Consider the following 21,780-nt stretch of genomic DNA (forward strand, 5'->3'; position numbering starts at 1 on the left):
ACCCTCTTGACAAATGCCAAGATGGTCATCTTGGGAAAAAAGTGAAAAAAAAACAGGTCAACGCCAACAACATAGACCCTGGCGGTCTCCCATCTGACCCTGACCCTGACCCTGCTTAGCCTCTGAGATCGGGCGCTTTCAGGGTGATGTGGCCTTAGGCGAACGCTTCGGGACATACTCAAAACTCTTGACAGATGCTAAAATGGTCACCTTGGGAAACAAGCGAAAAAAAAACAGGTCAAAGCCAACAATATAAAAAGATTCCTACGGCACCTGTAATTAGGTACTATCCAGACCGGACCCTGCTTAGCCTCCGAGATCAGATGAGATCGGGCGCTTTCAGGGTGATGTGGCCGTAGGAGATTTCTTCGGGCTCTCTCAGCCCTCTTGACAAATGCCAAGATGGTCACCTTGGGAAACAAGCGGAAAAAAAAAACATGTCAACGCCAACAGCATAAAAAGAAGCCTTCGGCACCTGGTATTCCCAGTCGGTCTCCCATCCAGTTACTAATCAGGCCCGACAATGCTTAACCTCCGAGATCAGACAAGATCGGGCACTTTCAGGGTGATTTGGCCGTAGGCACTTTCTTTGGGCACTCTCACCCTCTTGACAAACGCCAAGATGGTCATCTTGGGAAACAAGTGAAAAAAAACAGGTCAACGCCAACAACATAAAAAATAGAATTTTTATATACAGCTTACCTGTAAAATCCTTTTCTTGAGAGTACATCACGGGACACAGGAGCTTCATTACATAGTGGGTTATATAGGCACCTCTGGTGATTGGACACTGGTTAACCCCCAATTAAGGAGAATTCCTCCCCTATATAACCCCTCCCATATGGGAGGCACCTCAGTTTTGTAGCAAAGCAATAGGAAACCACGTAAAACCCAAGAGGGGTGGGAGCCCTGTGTCCCGTGATGTACTCTCAAGAAAAGGATTTTACAGGTAAGCTGTGTATAAAAATCCTATTTTCTTGATCATACATCAGGGGACACAGGAGCTTCATTACATAGTGGGATGTCCCAAAGCAATGCTCAGATTGAGGGGAGGGAGACACAGATCATAATATATAGACCGCCAAGGACCGGAGGACCTAAACTGCAGCCTGCAGTACACTGCGCCCAAAGGCGATATCCTCTTGCCCTCTGACATCCACCTGATAGAATCTGGTGAATATGTGGACTGATGACCAAGTTGCAGCCTTACAGATCTGAGCCAGGGAGGCCTGGTGATGCACTGCCCAAGAAGCACTTACAGCCCTAGTTGAGTGCGCTTTCACTTGAAAAGGAGGGATCTTCCCTTTAACACTATAGGCCTGAGAAATAATCTGTCTAATCCACCATGAGAGAGTGGATTTTGATGCCACCTGACCCTTCCTAGGGCCTTCCGGCAAAATAAATAAGCAATCAGTTTTCCTTATCTGTGCAGTTGCCTGAAGATAGATACTGATTGCCCTTACCACATCCAAAGTGTGCAAAGATTCTTCTTCTGCAGACTGTGGGTCCGGAAAAAAGGATGGTAGGCTTACATCTTGATTCAAATGGAATCCTGAAACCACCTTAGGCAGAAAGGACCTGTTGGGACGCATTACCACCAGGTCCTTATGAATAATTAGATACGGTTCTTTACTGGAGAGAGCTGCTAGTTCTGACACTCTTCTAGCCGTGGATATGGCTACCAAGAAAACCAATTTTTTAGTCAAAAGAACTAACGAAGCCTGATGCAAAGGTTCAAAAGGTTGCCCCTGCAAAGCTGAGAGAACCAAATTCAGATCCCATGGGCATACCGGAGGTTTGACTGGCGGTCTTATCCGCATAGCCCCCTGGATGAAAGCCCGCACCAGGGAATGTGATGCAAGTGGTTTCTGAAAAACCACTGACAAGGCCGAAATATGCACCTTGATAGTGCTTATGGCCAAATTCATTTCTAGGCCTGACTGGAGGAAGGCCAAGATCCTGCTAATGACATACTTTCTAGGATGACATTCCCTGAGTTCACAACAGGAAACATATGCCCTCCAGATTTTGTAGTAAATAAGCCTGGAGGCCGGCTTTCTGGCATTGACCAGAGTAGAAAGGACTGGGCCCGAAAGCCCACGGTCTCTCAGAATGTGGGTCTCAGCAGCCAAAAGGTCAAATTCAGACTGTGTAAAGCAGCATGGTAAATTGGACCCTGTGAGAGCAGATCTGGCCGGAGAGGGAGGATCCACGGCCTGCCTACTGCCAACTTCATGATCTCTGCGTACCACGGTCGCCTGGGCCAAGCCGGGGCTACCAAAAGAAGCGACTTTGTTTCCCTCTAGACTCTTCCCAGGAACCGCGACAGAAGCGGGCACGGGGGGAAGGCATAAATCAAATTGTACTGATCCCAGGGAACTGTCAGAGCATCCGACCCCTGAGCGAGTGTATCTCTTGTCCTTGACACAAATTTGTCCAGTTTTCTGTTGAACCTGGACGCAAACAGATCTACGTCTGGAGTACCCCACCTGCGACATATGTTCCAAAACACGTCGGGGTGCAGAGCCCATTCTCCTAGGCACAACTGCTGGCGGCGCAGAAAATCTGTCTGCCAATTTTCCACTCCTGGAATGAAGACTGCAGAAAGGCATGGAACATGCCTTTCTGCCCAGACAAGTATACGATTCACCTCTTTTTGCGCAACCAGACTTCTGGTACCGCCCTGGTGATTGATATAGGCCACTGCTGTGGCATTGTCGGACTGAACCCGAACAGGTCTGAAAGACCAGTTTATGAGAGCCATATAAACTGCCCGGATCTCCAAGACATTTATGGGCAATAGCTTCTCGATCGCAGACCATTTCCACTGCGAGCACGTCTCCTCCAACACTGCTCCCCAGCCTGTCAGGCTGCCATTTGTCATAATAATCTTCCATGGAAGAGGAAGAAAAGTTTTGCCTTTCAGCAAATTCTCGGTTTGTAACGAGACTCTTAGACTCGTTAGACGAGACTCTTGCGTGTCCCTGGGGATAGACGCATAGGAAGATCCAAGGACTGGGGCTTCCTGTTTCAAGCCGCAAGGATGAATCTTTGCAGAGGCCTTGAGTGGAACTGGGCGAATGGAACGGCCTCGAAGGAGGCGACCATTTTCCCAAAGAGTCTCATGCACAACCGAATGGGGGAAGATCTTCTGCCCAGAATTAGACGCACCAGATCCCCAATGGCCAAGGCTTTTGGCCTTGGTAGAAACACCTTGCCCTGAGCAGTGTCGATAACCATACCCAGGTATTCCAACCTGGTAGCAGGCTGTAGGGACGACTTTTCTAGGTTTATAATCCAACCTAGGCGTTCCAGCTGTTCTAGCGTTCTGGTAACACTGTGGTTCAGGAGCGCTACTGTTTTCTCTATGAGAAGCAAATCGTCTAGATAAGCCATGACGGCTATACCCTGAGCTCTTAGGTTTGCTAAGAGAGGGTCCAGAATCTTTGTGAAGACTCGAGGGGCCGTAGCTAGCCCGAACGGCAAGGCCACAAATTGAAAATGGCGCCGCTCTACCACAAACCTTAGATTCTTTTGGTGTGCGGGAAAAATTGGCACATGGAGATATGCATCCTTGATGTCTATTGATGCCATAAACTCTCCCCCTTGCAGGGAAGAAACCACAGTGCGAATTGACTGTATTCAGAAGGACCGGATGCGTAAAAAACGGTTCAGATCCTTCAGATCCAGGATAGGTCTGACACTTCCATTTGGCTTTGGAACGGTGAAGAGATTCGAGTAAAACCCTGAACCCTGTTCTTTTGGGTCCACTTCTACTATCACCCCCTGGGATAGTAAGTGATCTAAGGCCAGAAATAGCGGTCTTTGCTTTACTGGGTCCCTGGGGATCCTTGACCTTAGAAAGCGAGAAGGTGGAATCTCCTGAAACTCCAGCTTGTAGCCCAGAGATACCGAAGAGACCACCCACTCATCCCGGATCTCTTCCCGCCAGGCTTCTGCAAACTGCAAGAGCCTTCCCCCCACTTGGCCGAGCGGGGGCGCTCCTTCACAAGGAAGCTTTCGGGCTCTGCTTGGCAGGCTTTCGCCCTCAGGATTTCTTCTGCCCCTGGGCCCGGCCTTGAGCCTTTCCTGTAGAGGGGGGTTGAGAAGGCCGTCGCCACTGCTTAGAGCTTGATGCTCCGGGAGAGAGAGAACGCCTAAATGATGGACGTTTGCTCCTTTTGACTGGAAGGAGAGTAGATTTACCCCCTGAAATTTTTTGGACGAATTTGTCTAATTCTTCTACAAACAAACGTTCCCCTTTAAACGGGAACCCAATCAAATGCTTCTTGCATGATAGCTCAGCTTGCCCAATTCTTTAGCCATAGGGCCCTTCGCATGTGTACCAACAGGAGAGACAAACGAGATGCTTGTTGGACAGAATCCGAAATCGCATCAATCAAGAAACACAGAATTTGAGGTATTTCTGCATAATTCTCCACTTCCTCACTGGGAAAGAGGCCAAGCATCTGCTTAACCTGTTCCTTGAGGAACTGACACAACCCCACAGCTGCGACTGTAAGTTGCACTACAGTGCCAGTCATGGAAAAGGAGGCTTTTTTTTTTTTGTAAAATCTTTATTTTGAGATATTTTGACATTGAAACACACTTAAGTATACATTAGACAGGTGTGTCAGGACCAAACAAAGAACAAATAAACTGTAGGAAACAATGACACCCATAAAAACTGACCCAGTGGCCAAGAGTTGGCGGCTCAAACCAGACACATGAATTAGGCAAACGGGTGGAGATGAACGTCTGGAGTGTCTTCTAGCTCATACACATCAAGTCCGGCCTCCGTGGGCTAGGGCCCCGCTCCAAGGTGCCTCTGAGCGGAAAGGAGAGGACGGGCCGGAGCCCAGTCCCCCACCTCCCGTCATACAAAAGGCCGGGGAGGCATGGGACCACCCCCAGGGGCCGCCCAGGAGAGGGGGGCACAATCACCTCCAGCAACCTCTCCCAAGCGTCCCCCGGGTGTAGGACAGGCCCACAGCAACCCCCCCGCCCAGGAGGGACGTCCCAGCATGGACCCCTCCGGACAGAGGGATTCCCCCCGTCAGCCAAACAAAGTGGCCGCAGGGCCAGCCAGCCCACAGGAAGCCTAACGCACCACCACAGCTCAATACCACGTAGGTCAATAAAAGGCAACATCTTATAGTGTGGAATACAGAGAAAGAAGGTAAAAAAGAACAGTAGGAAGGGTGAGAGAGAGGCAAGAAGGGGTAGAGAGGGGATTGGGGGATAGGGTAAGGGAGGAGGGTGGAGCCTACTTGACATCCCTGCGAAGTGCAGCGGTCCAGCACCAGGCGAGTCTCAGCAGCAAAGTCGTCTCTCCGTCCATGGGGCAAGAAGGTGAAAAACAGCCACTAGGTGGGAACATCATTGTGTGTGCGGGATCTCAAAGAGGGTTCCGCTAGCTCCAGTAGAGCCAAGTCCAGACTGGAGGTAGCGTATATAGTTTCGGACATGTAGACTGTCCATGATTGCCATATGCTGTCACACTTAGCCCGTGTACCCCTACAGGTTGCCACCCAATATTCCGCTTCTCTGATGTCATTCACTTTTTTGACCCAGTCCTCCACTGTGGGAGTCCTAGTTTGTTTCCAGTAAATCGGTATAAGACGTCTGGCCGCGTTCAACAGATGCGGCAGAGGGCTTTTTTTGTATCTACCAATCGGGATCGGAGGAATGTGCAAAAGATAGTTGGCCGGAGACAGTGGCACATCAAGATGCAAAACTGCCTCTATGCGGGATCGGATGTCCTCCCAGAATGGCTTGATTCGTGGGCAATCCCACCAAATATGAAGGAGGGTGCCCAATTGGCCACATTCCCTCCAGCACCGGTCCGATACCGAAGGGTAGATACGTGCTAAGTCTGCCGGCACTCTGTACCAGCGAGACAGTACTTTAAAATTAGTTTCTTGGGTTTTGGACTCCATGGAGCTAGCGTACGTGAGTTTGTAGAGGTGGGACAGTTGGGCCGCGGAAAAGTCAAGTTGTAGCTCCCTCTCCCAGACCCGTATGTATGTCGGTCTAGCGACCTCGGTAACACAGCCCAGCAAGTGATATAATTCGGAGATCAGGTGGGGAGTGGGTTCATCTGCTACAAAAAAACGCTCAAATGGTGTAAGGAGCGCTTCGTCCCTGATTAAGTGGCCATGGGCTTCAAAAAAGTGGTGCAATTGCCTGTATCGCCAAAAATTCATAGCTGTCTGCGCATGCCCGGTCTGCAGGGATTCATAGCTGACCATTTGGCCACCGCTGAGAAACTGTCCACAACTGGCATTCCCGTCAGCTGCCCAGGGGACAAAAAAGGCCCTCCGCTCCCCTGGCGGGAACCATAGGAACCCTCCCAGCGGGGCAAGCGGAGAAACAGGGGGGGATAGGCCCAGCGTCTTGTTCAGTTTGTCCCAAATCAAAAGAGACTGTACAGTGAGCGGGGAGACATCCACCGATAACCCCCTATATTCCGGGGACAACCAGGGCGCATAAGCCAAATCTCTCCCAGCTAGCCATTTTTCCAGAGAGACCCACACTTTTGACTTAGTATGAAATTTCCAATTAAGTATCCTCTGTAGAACAATAGCCCTGTGGTACCTCTGGATATCCGGAACCCCCAGACCCCCCGTCAGCTTCGAGCGTTAAAGCAAGGCCATGGCTATTCTAGGTTTCTTTGTGTTCCACACAAATGTCGACAGAATGCTATTCAATTGGGTAAAAAACAGTTTAGGGAGGGAGATGGGTATCATTTGTAAAAAGAATAATACTCGGGGCAGGATATTCATTTTAATAATATTAATGCGGCCGAACCACGTAAAAGCGGTTTTGGTCCACTGCAACAAATCCGCCTTGATAGCATGTAATAAGGGGGGGAAATTAGCGGCATATAAGGCATCAAAGCAGTTGGTCAACTGGATGCCCAGGTATTTAATAGAAGACGTGGCCCAGGTAAAGGGGAATGCTAATTGCAGGTGGTCCGCTTGAGGCGGGGCGAGGTGAATAGGCAAAATCTCCGATTTGGAAAGGTTTATCTTGAAATTGGATAACTCACCAAAAGTCCTCAGCTCCTTCAACAGAACCGGCAACTAGATCAGGGGTTCAGAGAGATAAAGGAGCACATCGTCCGCATACGCCGACAGTTTGTGCTCCGTCATCCCAACCTTCAGGCCTCTAATGTCTGCGTTCGCCCTCACCCTGCAGAGCAGTGGTTCCAGTACCAAGGCAAAAAGGAGAGGAGACAGTGGACACCCCTGTCTCGTGCCGTTTCGAATCGGGAACCGGGAGGAAAGCACCCCATTCACCTTCACCTGTGCACACGGAGTGGAGTACAAGGCCATAATCGAAAGGACGATACAAGGTTTAGGATCAGGACTGTTACGTGCCCAATGAATGAGTTGGATTGCCCTGATGGAGTTATCTCTCGCCTCCCTGCCACGAATAAACCCTGCTTGGTCTGGGTGGATAATTTGGGGCATAAGACTCCCAAGTCTGTTTGCCAGGACTTTTGCTAGAATCTTAATATCGACGTTAAGAAGGGAAATCGGTCGATAGCTCTGGGGGACGGTAGGATCTTTGCCCTCTTTTGGCAGCACCGTAATGTGTGCCAACAGTGCTTCGGTTGGGATAGGCTTCCCCTCCGCGATGGAATTAAAGTAGGTGCACATATGTGGCGTTAAGAGGGGCAGGAAGATCTTATAGTAGGAACCCGAAAAACCATCCGATCCCGGGCTCTTTCCCTTGGGCAGGGATTTCACCGTTAGCACAATTTCCTCCGGCGAAATCGGCCGCTTCAAGTCGACGCATTGTTCCGCCGTAAGTGTAGGGACTCTCGCCGACGCTAAAAATTCTTGAATGGCAGCAGACTTGGGAGGCTGAGCGTGTGCGGGCGAGGCCGGGGAAAGGTTATAAAGTTGGGCGTAAAATTCCTGGAACCCCGAGGCAATCTTGTTGGATTGGACCCAAACGGCACCCGAGGGGGAACGGAGCTTCTGTACATAAGCTTGAGCATGTTTCTTGCGAAGGGCCCTGGCCAGCATACGGCCGCATTTGTTTCCATGTTCATAGTACCTGTGTGAAAGATGCCTGGCCTGCCTACACGTGTGGCGATCTAATAAACGTAAAAACAGGTCACGCAATTCAAAAAGCTTCTGCTTAGCCTCTGGGCTCCCCCCCTGCTTATGGGAGAGTTCTGCCGCCTGTAAGGCGGCCAGAACCCTGTTGAAATCCTCTTGACGTGCTTTCTTGATTTGGGAACCCAATGATATCAGTTCCCCTCTAATCACAGCTTTGTGCCCCTCCCAAAGCACACCCGCACTTATCTCATCCGAGGCGTTTTCCCTAAAATAGTGGTAGATGGTCTCCGACACCTTGGCAACCGCAGCAGAGTCATCCAAGAGATTTTCGTTCAGTCTCCACGTCCAGGCCCTGTGGGGACCAGATGGTAATTGAATGGTCACGCCAACCGGTGCATGGTCCGAAAGGGTGATGCTGCCAATGGATGCCGTCTGCAGAAGCTCAAGCGTGGGACGGTCAACATAGACATGGTCTATGCGCGTGTATACGTCATGGACGGACGAGTAATAGCTAAAGTCTCGTCCCGAGGGATGCAAAATCCTCCAGATATCAAGTAAAAGGTGTGCCTGCAGTGATTTGCGAAAGTGTTTGAAAAAGGCATGGGAGTGTGAGGGTCGGGTGCTCGAAGTGTCGAGCAGATGGTCCGGGCAGACATTAAAGTCCCCGCCTAAAATTAAATACCCGGCTTTAAAGTCTGTCAATAGGTCAAGGGTAGCGTCCAGGAAGGTAAGCTGATCAGAGTTGGGGGCGTATAAGGAGGCGAATGTGTACATACACCCAGCTATGGTGCCCTTTAGGAAAACAAATCAGCCCTGAGGGTCAATTTTGCTATCCACTGGCTGAAAAGGGCACGTCTTATGGAACGCTATGGCAGTCCCTCTGGACTTGGCCTTAGGAGATCTACTGTGAAACCACTGATTAAACATATGGGTGGGCAACCTGGGTAGGGAATGGCTGGTGAAATGTGTTTCCTGCAGGAAGACCACTTGGGCCTTCAACTTTTTAAGTTCCCACCACAATTTGTTCCTCTTCCCCGGAGAGCAGAGACCCCGTAAATTGTAGGAAATTACCTGGAGTGTAGACATGGGAGAGTTGGAGGGTGGAGGACTGGGCAAGCGTCCCAACCCGCCTGGTGTAAGGACCGCAGCAACAGCAGGCTCCTAGGAAAAGGGGGGAGTGAAAAAAGAGGGAGAAGAAAAGGGGAGAGATAGGGAGATAAAAAACACAAAAAAATAGTACAAAAATACCAACAACATAAAAACAAAACAGCTACATCAAAATTAGACAATGCAGCAGTTTGGGGGGAGATGGGACCCACCCCACTATCCGGGGGGGCTCCTAGCCCCCTCCTAAAGTCCCAACAGGGAACTAAACCCATGGATGGATGGCCTATGTGGGGAACGTAAACCAAAATAAGGGGGAAAAGGAAGGTCCCCGCCCCGCCCACCACATCTGAGAGCAGAATAGCCTCAATTCGGGAGAAAAACCGATCCAAAAAAGCAACAAAAGTAAAAAATAAAAGAGGAGGAAAAAAGGGGTGAAGCCCAGTGTGGGCTGATTGCATTCGGGGACGTGGAGTCTGGCCGATCCCTGGCAGAGGCCCCCCCGCCACGGTAGCCGCACAGCAAACTGCAGACCGCGGAGGGGGGGGGGGGTCACGGAGGTAGCTACGATGGCAAAAGAAAAGGGGGAAATAAAAACAGAAACCAAAACACATTAAAAAAAACCCCTCCCCCCACCCCTGGTGCCCCGCAAAGGGAAGAAAAAGGGGGCGCCGTGGCAGACCACCTTCCAACATTGGGAATGTAAACATTCTCCGCCCTGTAGGCCTAATCTGATAGTCAAACAGTAACAAGGGCTGGAGAGAAGTCACCAAAAATTCTTGCGGCCACGGCAGCCACAGTCTTCGGCCGCATAGGGCACATCCAGGTCCCTGGAACACCCGGGGGGGGGGGGGGGTACAGGGTCAAAACATCCCATTTACAATTCCCGTGGGGGGAGGCACAGACACCAGCAATCATAGTAGAAAAAGTCCGCAATCAGCCGTCTATCACACAGCCCAGGCTCGGTATCAGTCTCGGGTGGTAGAAGGAACCACTGAAGAGTTGCGGGTTGAACTATGTCTGTCCCTCCGTCGATGCTTGCGTGTGACTGTAGACCATCTGTGAGGAAGGGGGGGACAAGCAAGTCGCTCGGGGGTCCTCTACAATCCAGAAAGTCCACGGGATTCAGCCCCAGAGAGGATAGAAAATGTGGAAGATCGTCTTTTGTGCGCAGGGTCACCTGCCTGCCATCCTTAAGCACATGCAGAGAGAAGGGGAAGCCCCAGCGGTAGGACAGTCCTGCAGCCTGGAGCACAGAAAGGAGCGGCGAAGGGCTCTCCGCCGCATGAGGGTGCGCCGCGAGAGATCCTGATAGAAAGTCAGTCGAGCACCATCAAAATCATAAAAGGGCTTACCCCGCACTTTTTTCATAATCCGGTCCTTGATAGTATATTTGTGAAGTTTACAGATTATATCCCTGGGATTGTCAGCGTCTTGAGACGGGGGGCGCAGTGCTCTGTGGGCTCGGTCTATTTCAATAGGAGCAGTGGCTGGGACTCCCAATATGTCCCTAAAGATATCAGTCAGAGTGGGGACAATATCCCTGGGTCCAGTAGCCTCCGGGAGCCCCCTGATCCTGATATTGGCCCTCCTGCTGCGGTTTTCAACATCATCCAATTGCCCCAGCAGTACCTCAAGCTGATGGTCTTGTGTTTGGCACCTAGATTGCAGCAGAGCAATAGCGGGGAGAGTCTCCTCTAGTTTTTCCTCCAGGGCCTCCACTCTGTGACCCAGATGTGTAGTATCAGCTTTAAGCTGGGCAATATCAGCGGTGAAAGCCTTCTCCACTCTGCTAGTGAACTTTTCTAGGTCCTCTCTGGTGGGGAGAGACATAATATGGCGGCGTATTGTGTCATCTCCCATGAGGTCTGAGACCTCTGAGCGGCCATCCAGGGACCCGGGGGATGCAGGGGGGGCCGAATCGCTTACCGATCCTGGGGAGGGCACCGGAGAAGCCAGGGGAGACGGTCCGGTTGACTGGGAAGGCGTCACAGTAGCAGGCTGTGAGGATTTCCCAGCTTTCTGAAGTTTCCCGGTCGATATTGGGTCCATCGCGGCCCTGTCTGTGGGGGCCCGGGAAGAACTGATCCAGCTGTCCCTGCCGCTTCTTGTTACCCTGCGGCGGTCGGGAAGACTGCCGGGATCGTTGGGACATTGAGCCCGGTGATGTGGATCGGATTTCCCCGCTGAGGGCAGCTGATATGTGCGGCGATGGAGCGGAGCTGAGGTGAAGCACTTCCTCACTCCTCCATGGTCAGGACACGCCCCCCCAAAAGGAGGCTTTTAATAATGTTTCCAGCTTCTTATCAGTTGGATCTTTAAATACCTGAGCATTATCCAAAGGACAGGTCAGATTTCTATTCACGCAAGAAACAGCCGCATCGACAGATGGGACCCCCCATTTCTTGGTGAAACTTTCCTCCAGAGGATAAAGCATAGAAAACCTTTTAGGAGGAGCAAACAGTTTATCGGGATGTCCCCAATCCTCATACAACAATTTATCCATTAAGGGATTAATTGGAAAGGAAAAGGCAGGTTGTGGGATTTTCCTGACTCCCAGGGAAGAAACAGAGGACGTAGCGATCTCAGCAGCAGGCATTCTGAATGTGGTATGCACCAATTCAGTATAATACTGCACCTGTTTTCTGAGCGCCTGGGAGGAGGGGACTCTCTCCTCTTCCTCTGATTCATCCGACTGCTCAAGATACCTGTCCCAAGATAGGGATCTCTCCTCATTGTCAGAAGTGTCATCTGAAAGAGGAATCTCAGCAGAGGGAGGGGATCTACCCCTTTTCCTGCTTTCTTTCAGGGAAGCTGAAATAAAATTCATGATTCTCCCTTCAAAACCTTCCAATGTAGCCCTAAGGGAGTCCTCAGTGATGTATACCGGGGCTGAAATATCAGGAGAGGCTGCAAATCCTGACAGGGGCACTGACTCATCCTGTGAGGCTGACTCCAGTCTTGCAGGGGGGGGATGGTAACCTACAGGCATTTTTAGAACCCCTAGACCTAGGCGGTGACTTACCAGTGTCCTTGTTATCTCCCCCTGAGACCCTCTTACAAGGAGACATAGTCCTAAGCTACAAAGCAGAGGTACTAGTACAAAGTGCAATCACTGTTGTGCTTAAAGTCTCACAATAAATATATATGCTTAAACTGCACAACCTGATGCTGAGTAGGTTTGTCTTAGGTTTGCCTGGATCCAATCCCTTGGGATGCTTACTGCCCACAGCTCCTGTGTCTCCACTTACAGCCCCCTGACGCTCTGGGCTGTAAAACTGCGCAGTACAGCGCCGTGCACACCGAACGACACGGCTCGCAAACACACTCCCGCCTCCTCCATTAGCACGGAAGCGTGCTTGGTGTGCGTGCACGAGGACTGCCGGTATCCAGGGGGGAAGGGAATTGCCATCGGAGCTGTCTGGGACCCCCAGACTACGTATTACATTCATTGTGGCTGAGATTGCAGTGGAGACATGAGTCATCTGGGAGAACCAGGCTTCACTGAGCGTGTGTATCTGAAAGGCATGTAAGTATGCATCAGGCTGCTCTTACTCCCCCTAGTGGTGGAAACCAAGTAAGACATACAACTACTCAATGAAGAAATCCATAATATAATTTATACAGGATTAACTTCCCTTACCTGTCCTCGCCGCAGGAATTGCTGAAAACAGACAGATTCCAGCCTTCACCCATCACGGCGGGCAGAGTTGTGCCAACCTTCAGGTTTTTTTGGGGGTTCCTTCTCAGAAGAACCTCCTACCTGGACCTTGTAAAAGACTCTGCCAGAAACTTTCGTGCCACTATGTAAATAGTACAGTAAGTCTGGTTTTCCCAGAGCCCAGTCTTCCAATAGGAGAGGACTTACAGGCAAAACCTCGTTTCTTCAGATGACGAGGCCCGGGTACCATATCATCTTGGGAGTCAAAATATCGGCCCGAGATATGGATCCGGTTTGTTGTAGCCCTTAGGCCCCCGCAGGGACCTGCACAGAACTTTCTTCATAGCACATGTTTTACGTGACCAACCACCACTGGCAAAGGGAAAAATTAGGTGCCTCCCATATGGGAGGGGTTATATAGGGAAGGAATTCTCCTTAATTGGGGGTTAACCAGTGTCCCATCACCAGAGGTGCCTATATAACCCATTATGTAATGATCCTGTGTCCCGTGATGTATGATAAAGAAATAAGCATACGGCACCTGGTATTCCCAGTCGGTCTTCCATCCAGTTACTAATCAGGCCCGACAATGCTTAACCTCCGAGATCAGACAAGATCGGGCACTTTCAAGGGGATGGGGCCATAGGCGATCTCTTTGGGCACTCTCAACCATCTTGACAAACGCCAACATGGTGATCTTGGGAAACAAGCTAAAAAAACCAAGTCAATGCCAACATTGGAGGCTAAGCAGGGTTGGGCAATCAGTTTACTTGCCTGAAATAGGCATCTCAGAACTGCCATCTGGCTGCTTCCCGGGTTTCCAACTCCTTCAACTAATCCCAGGAGACAATACTTCGCCTCCATCCTGGTGGAGGTTCCAAACACCTGATCAATGGTTCCTGTCACCTCCGTCCAGTAGCAGATCAACTTCGGGCATCTCCAAAACATGTGCATCATGTCTCCCCCCATGTTCCCGCACCGGGGGCAACTTGCGTCCGGCCGTTCGGCCAAATTGAAAAAGTTTACGAGGAGCATAATAAGTTCTATATAATAAGAACAGATGTGACATCCTCTGAGAGGAGAGCCACAATTGACCACAGGCAGTATTCCTGTGGCCAATTATAGCTCAAGGGGGTTTAGTACACACCCCACACTATATAAGGCAGCCAGCGCAGCGGCCTTGTATAGTGTGTTGCGGCGGTCAGGGAAAGAGGACGATAGGCAGGGACAGTGTCTTTACTGCTTGGGAACCTAGCACTGTTACAGTGGGTGTTATGTGCCTCCTGCACAGTACACACCTGAAGCTACCCTTTATTACTGGTGTTCAATTTTTGCAATACAGGCATCGGCAGTGCAGAAGTTAGAGTGGGTGTTGTGTGCCTCCTGCACAGTATACACCTGAAGATACCCCTTATTGCTGGTGTTCTGTTTCTGTAATGCAGGAACCTAGCACTGTTACAGTGGGTGTTGTGTGCCTCCCACGCTTGTCCTTATTTTCGGCAGCTGGACGTGTTGAGCCACATCATGGCTTGGTCGGATGTGAAAGACCAAGCCCTCCTAATGCTCCTCATCCTCTCTCACCCAGGCTCAGGGTACTAGCCTGTGTTCTGTATACACTAGGCTTTCTTCTGTATACCCTATCCTCTCTTTATACACTAGCCTGTCGTTTATGTACACTAGACTCTTTGTTTACCTCATAAATGGCAGTGTATATAGAAGGAAGGCTAGTTTATACAGAGAGGCTAAGGTATACAGAAGGTAGGCTAGAGAATAAAGAAGACAGGCTAGTGTATACAGGACACATGCTAATGTATAGAGAAAACAGGCTTGGTTATAGAGAGAGACTGAGACTATTATATTCAGAAGAAAAGCTAGAGAGGCAGGCTGGGGTATACAGAGAGGCTAGTGAATACAGATAGGGTGATGTGTACAGAAATGCTAGTGTATACTGAGAGGCTAGAGTATACAGTTATTCTGGGGTATACAGAGACTAGTTTAAAGAGAGGCTAGTGTATACAGAATACAGACTCGTGTATGCAGATAGGCTTGAGTATACAGAGATGCTAGAGTAAACAGTGAGGCTGGGGTACACAGAAAGGCTAGTTTAAAGAGAGGCTAGTATATACAAAGATGTTAGTGTATAGAGAGAGTCGAGTGTATACAGATAGGACAGTGCATATAGAGAGACTAGTGTATACAGAAGACAGGTTTGGGTATACATCCAAGCTGACAGTGTATACAGAAGCCTGGGTAGTGTATACAGAGAATCTAGTGTATACAGAAGACAGGCTGTGGTATACAGAGGGTTTAGTGTATTCAGAGAGTCTGGTGTATAGAGATGCAAGGGTGTACAGAGAAGCTAGTATATATAGAAGACTACAGCATACAGAAGAAAGGCTAGTGAATACAGAATAAAGGCTGGCTTCTACGGAGAGGCTAGTGTATGCAGAACACTATCTAGGGTATAAAGAGAGGCTAGATTATACAGAGAGGCTAGTGCATACAGTGAAGCTATTTTATATAGAAGCCTGGTTAGTGTATACAGAGAAGCTAGTGTGTACAGAAGAAAGGCTAAACAGGCTATAAAGAGAGACAAGTGTTTACAGAGGACAGTTTGGGGTATAGAAAGATGCTAGTTTATACAGAGAGGGCATACAGAAGACAGAAGACGGGCTAGTGTATTCAGAACATAGGCTAGGTATTCAGAGAGTCTAGTGTATACAGTCGGCGAGTGTATAAATAAGACTGGCTAGTTTACACAGTGTTTACAGAGATGCAAGGGTGTACAGAGAAGCTGGTATATAAAGAAGACTACAGCATACAGAAGAAAGGCTAGTGAATACAGAATACAGACTCGTGCATGCAGATAGGCTTGAGTATACAGAGATGCTAGAGTAAACAGTGAGGCTGGGGTACACAGAGAGGCTAGTTTAAAGAGAGGCTAGTATATACAAAGATGTTAGTGTATATAGAGAGATTCGTGTATAGAGAGAGTCGAGTGTATACAGAAAGGACAGTGCATATACAGAAGACAGGCTTGGGTATACATCAAAGCTGACAGTGTATACAGAAGACTGGGTAGTGTATACAGAGTGTCTAGTGGGTACAGAAGACAGGCTGGTGTATTCTAGCTAATTTTTACAGTCTAGTGTATACAGAAGACAGGATGTGGTATACAGAGGGTTTAGTGTATTCAGAGAGTCTGGTGTATACAGTCGGCGAGGTCTACCGCTAATTGTACGGTAATGCAAAATGTTCACAAAACCATCCATTTGCTACCAGACATGCTGCACATATTATGAGTAATGTAACTATCGCTCGCTAACGATGTAAAAAGTTTTATTGCTTTTCTGACATTAACCGAGTATCTCTGACATTAACTGAGTATCTCTCTGCACTAGGATCATTGCACAGTTAAAACACAGTGACAAAACATTTCTTTTTACCGCAGAAAAATGTGAGAAAAGCAGTGTAAGCCGTCTTTCTGCCATATGCTTCAGAAAATTAATGTTCCGCTTTTAAATCCATATCAATTCCACATCCTAATGTAAACTGTCTAAAATTTTAACATTTACTGATAGCAATTACTGATATTACATTATGATTATACCAGTGGAAATGAACGCGATATAGAATTGTCAAATTAATCATAATCTCAGAGTTAACTTAGCTGATAAATTTACGATTTACTCAACGATTTACTCAACGATTTAAACTTAGATTTTTTCAGGCTAAGTCAATTTAATCTTAAATAATTTATACTATATTCTACTGTACTCCTAAATAATGTACTGTTTTTATGTATTTTAGCCGTGCTCATATTTCGTGTTATGTTGCTATTCCGACAATCGGCCTTAATGAGGATATTACTTTGCAACAATCTCTTGATCCCTTTTGTGTATTCACTTTATCTGTATTTATATTTACTGCCTCAATATACTTATTATTATTATATTATAGAGATTACTATCTCTAAATCATTGTAAACGTAACCATAGATATAATGTCTACAGCTAATTTTACGTTAAAGCAAAATTCACACAAAACCATCTTTTTAAAACCTTTTAAAGCCGGCACATTAAGAATAATGCAACCATCTCTCTACCTCTATGCAATAGGATTCTCTTTCTGACTCTATTTTGTATATTACTTCAACTGTCACACTGATAACCATTTGTAACACATAACACTGGCAACACATTTTTTAAAAGCAGAAAAATGCGAGAAAGTGGTTGCAGTAGCAAAGGATAGCAATAAAGTTTGATTACATTAATAACACATAATGCAACTATTTTACATTCACATCAAGCATACATCCTATTGTAAACTGTCTATCACTATTAATTTTCAGGGTTACTGATACATTATGCGGATAACCAGTGGAAACGGAGAAAAGTCAGTGTAAGCCGCCTTCGTGCGTAACAAAATTAATGGCACGATTTACACGTTGGAATTTACAAGCTACGTTAATTTACTCTTAAATAATGTATACCCTTTAGCTGCTTAGCTCACACTTTGCTGTATGTAGCCGCGTTAACTGTATTAATGGTTTCATGTAAGTAACCAATGGGGATTGACATTTCATGTCTATCTCACATCTCTAATGCAATTTGTCTCTTTAAAATTTCATACTTTTCCGGTTATTATACTTTCTCATCCTTAAAGACAAGTTGCTGATATTTTATGATTACAGCAATCATCTCATCTAATTGCTAGTCCGATATTCTAACTTGGTATTACTTTGCAAGGCTCTATTGAACAATGTAAAGGTAAGCTAGATATTTTGTGTATTTCCACTTAAACTCGACCTGTTTATACTGTCTCAATATTATCCTTTCTAATTTTGCTAAATTAGATTATAGGGTTTGCTATGTCTAAATCCACCTTTATTACGTATACTGCTACTTTTAGGATAATACAAAACCATCTTTTGCTTCTTTACACGCTTCACATATTAAGAGTAATGCAATGCTACCGATGTGAACAGTTCAATTGCTCTTCTTACATTTAGCTGGTATCTCTCTGCTATAGGAAACTGAATTTGTATTACAACGATAACTCATCTAATATCAGTCCACTCAGTGCTACCGGGATAACTTTTTCATTTAGAGTAATGAAATGATTTCTCAGTCATTTTGAAGCTACTGCAAAAAACGCTTCCGATCTCTTTTCAACTGCAATACTTAAGCTCTGCAATATAAAGGAATATTTAGCTGCTTAGCTCAAACTTTGCTGTACGTAGCCGTGTTAACTTTATTAATGGTTACCAATGGGGATTGACATTTCATCTCTAATTCACATTCACATTTCTAATGCAGTTTGTCTTTTTGCCATGTCATCCTCTGCCAGTTATTTTCCTTTCTTATCTTTATGCTATATTTGGGGTATATTTACTACATTATTAAAGACACGTAATGAACCCGAGTGATAAAAACCTACACACGTCGTTGCTGTCATTTCCTTTATTTCCACTTAAACTCGACTTGTATATACTGTCTCAATATTAATCTGTGTTATTTTGCTATATTTATTATTAGAATAACCAGATTACGATCTCTATATCCTGGTAAACCAACTCACACAAAACCATCTTATTTCTACCTTACACGCAGCAATAAATATTAAGATATTAACATTTAACCGGTATCTCTCTGCAATAGTAAACGGAATGGGTAGATCACTCATCTAATATCAGTCTTCTCAGTGCTACCGGAACAACTTTTACATTTAGAGTAATGCAACGATTTCTCAGTTTTATGAAGCTACTGCAACTAACGCTTTGGATTTCTTTCCTGTTAAATTACGCTCTGCAATATTAAGCCATGTAAATTGTCCTATTGGTCTACTAACAATGCTATGTATAATAATACAAATCTTTCAAAAGCAATATCGTCTCACTACAATACTTACACTCTGCATAATAAATATGATTAATGCGACTAATGCTAATAATAAAGTCGTCTAAAACTCGGCTATAGGTAGAGAATAAAATTATCTTACATCAAAATAAACCATGTACTGCCAAACCAATAACGGCCAATTACTTAACGTCTATCAGTCAATGACTTAACAAAATAAACTTAGCACTCTTTTGCTCTATTTTTTATATATGTAGTTCTCTACATTAACTGTCACATTGATATCACCACTGACAACACACTACTGACCTTTTAACAGCACCAAATATGAAAAAAGCACTGTAACTCTTTACATGATTTAGATGTAGTTGCATTAGCAAAAAATAAAGTCATGTCTTCTGTACACGCTAGCCTTTCTGTATACATTAATCTTTCTGTGTACACCAGTCCCTCTATATAGACTAGCCTCTCTGTCTTCTGTATACACGTGCCCGTAACCTATATACACTAGCCTGCCTTCTTTTTACAATAGTCTCGGTGTCCCAGCCTCTCTGCATACACTAGCCTCACTGAATTCCCCAGACTCTCTTCTGTATACACAAGCCTATCTGTAAACAATAGCTTGTCATCTGTACACACTAGCCTCTCTGTATACACTAGCCATTCTTCTGTATACACCAGGCTCAGGGGAATAACATTAGCCTATCTGTATTACCTTGTTTGACTTTTCTGATTTCTGTTTCTTTTCTAGGGTCTACCTCGCCGTATACCCAAGCCAATCTTATTACCCCAGCCTCATTCCAATTATAATAGCCTCACTGTATACCCCAGGCAGTCTTGTGTTGGGTTTTTTCAGTCTGCTCAGCCATCTTCTTGTAGGGTTCTTCGGGTCAGCCCTTGCTCCCTTTTCCCCACGTATCCTCTCATTCACAAGAAGTTCATTCTCATGTCTGGGTTACCTTGGGCATCAGGCTCATCCTATCCTTCACGGGACATTCATTTGGGTTTGCGTAGCTTGCAGGCTCTTAAGGGGTTCCTTCTCATCTTCAGGTCAAGAGTCGGTGGGTTCTACTCTCACAGCGGTAACTTACAGTTGGCGTTTGGGCATATGTCATTTTATGGATGGGATCTTTACCTTTCCTTTTCCACCTATACTTGTGTCTTTTTGCCCTCTTTTCAAGCATACTGACCATCCAGGCCATGGCACACCTCAGGCCTTGGTTCTTAACCACTACAATACAGGGCACTTTCGCCCCCTTCCTTCCCAGCCCAATTTTCAGCTTTCATCGCTCTAGCGCTTTCAGTGACAATTGCGCGGTCATGCTACACTGTACCCAAATGAAATTTTTATCATTTTGTTCGCACAAATAGAGATTTATTTTGGTGGTATTTATTCACGACTCCGTTTTTTATTTTTTGCGATATAAGCGCAAAAAAGCGGAAATTTGGAAAAAAAACAATATTTTCTTTTTTCTATTTTAAAAGAAATCCAATAAAATCAAATTTTGTCATAAATTTAAGCCAAAATGTATTCTGCTACATGTTTTTGGTAAAAAAAAATCCGTTAAGTGTATAATAATTGGTTTGTGTGATCACGGACATATGTACGCAAATGATCATGTACATATGTGTGCAGGTGATCACGTACATATGTGTGCACATAATCATTGGGACAAGTGATTTTAGTGGGACATATGTGGGGGACATGTTTTTATTATTAGGGACATGTGTTTTTATTTTTTGGGGACATGTATGTTTTGGGGACATGAGTGTTATGGGGACATATGTGGGGACTGTGTTTACACTGTGTGGTGTGTTGTGTGTTTACACTAGACTGAAGATCAGTGAGTAAAAAGCTGTAAAAAACAGCTCATACTCACTGATCATCAGCCGGCTGCAGCAATCTACTCTCCTCTCCTCAGCGATGACTTCTGTGTGAGGAGAGGAGGAGCCGATTGCCTAGCAACCGGCTGTTTGTTTACATCACATGACGGCCGTGATTGGACACGGCCGTCATGTGATCAGGAGGGCCAATCACAGAGCCCTGATTGACATTCCTGAACGTCCTATCAGAAGTAGACGGCTCCCACCCGGCCGTATATGTGCATTGGCCGGGTGGGAAGTGGTTAAGTAATATCGCATTTCCCACTTGAAGACTCCGATTACAAGTGGGAAGGCTGGCCGCAGGCCAGCCCGTATTTGTGGGAGGAGTCTGAGGGACTATTAAACCCTCCTCCTCTGTCAGGGTCGGTGTTTTCTAGGGAGAGAGAGACCGGGTTACACAGACTTGCTAGTGTATACAGACGGAATAGTGTATACAGAAGACCAGCTAGTTTATACAGAGAGGCTAATGTGTACAAAAGACAGGCTAGATTATACAGAAGAACGTACTGGATATGCAGAGATGGAGGCGAGGTTATACTGAGGGAGAGGCTGTTTTACACAAAGAGGCTAGTGTGTGCAGACTTGCTAAAGTATACGGACAGACTAGTGTATACAGAGAGGCTATTTTAAACAGAGAGACTAGGGAAAACAGAGAGGCTAGTGTACAGAGACAAGCTGACAGTGAGGCCGGGGTATAATGAGAAGCTAAGTTATACAGTAGACAGGCTAGTTTATATAAAAGACAAAATTGGGTAAACAGAATACAGGCTGGGGTATAATGAGAGGCAAGATTATACATAGAGGCTAGGGTATAAAGATGTATACAGAAAGGCGGGGTATACCGAGAGACTATGTGTATAAAAGACAAGCTAGGGACGGACTAGTGTATACAGAAGACCGGCTAGTTGATACAGAGAGGCTAATGTGTACAAAAGACAGGCTAATGTATACAGATAGGCTAGATTATACAGAAGAACATCCTGGGTATGCAGAGAGCTCAGCTTCAAGGGATGGCCAACGTGAGTAATATGAGTGAGACTCCTCACCCCCCCCCCACCTACCAGATCTGACTTTCATCCCCTTGCCCTCTCTGCCCCGGTCATCTGGTGGCAGTTTTATGCACTCCCTGGCCCCCACCCATTCATAATCCTTACCGACCTTTCCTTCCGCTGCTCACAGGAACATACTGGATGACTTGTCT

At 46.6% G+C, this 21,780-nt stretch overlaps 2 pseudogenes; both read right to left on the reverse strand.

The window, feature by feature from the left end:
• Positions 1 to 463: 463 nt before the first annotated feature.
• Positions 464 to 582, reverse strand: LOC143998456 (5S ribosomal RNA; annotated as a pseudogene).
• Positions 583 to 13,366: 12,784 nt separating this feature from the next.
• LOC143999208 (5S ribosomal RNA) lies at positions 13,367 to 13,485 on the reverse strand (annotated as a pseudogene).
• Positions 13,486 to 21,780: the final 8,295 nt, after the last annotated feature.

Source organism: Lithobates pipiens, unplaced genomic scaffold (assembly GCF_037356315.1).
Source record: "Lithobates pipiens isolate NorthernLeopardFrog02 unplaced genomic scaffold, aLitPip1_a1.2 Scaffold_19, whole genome shotgun sequence".
NCBI classification, from domain to species: Eukaryota; Metazoa; Chordata; class Amphibia; order Anura; family Ranidae; genus Lithobates; species Lithobates pipiens.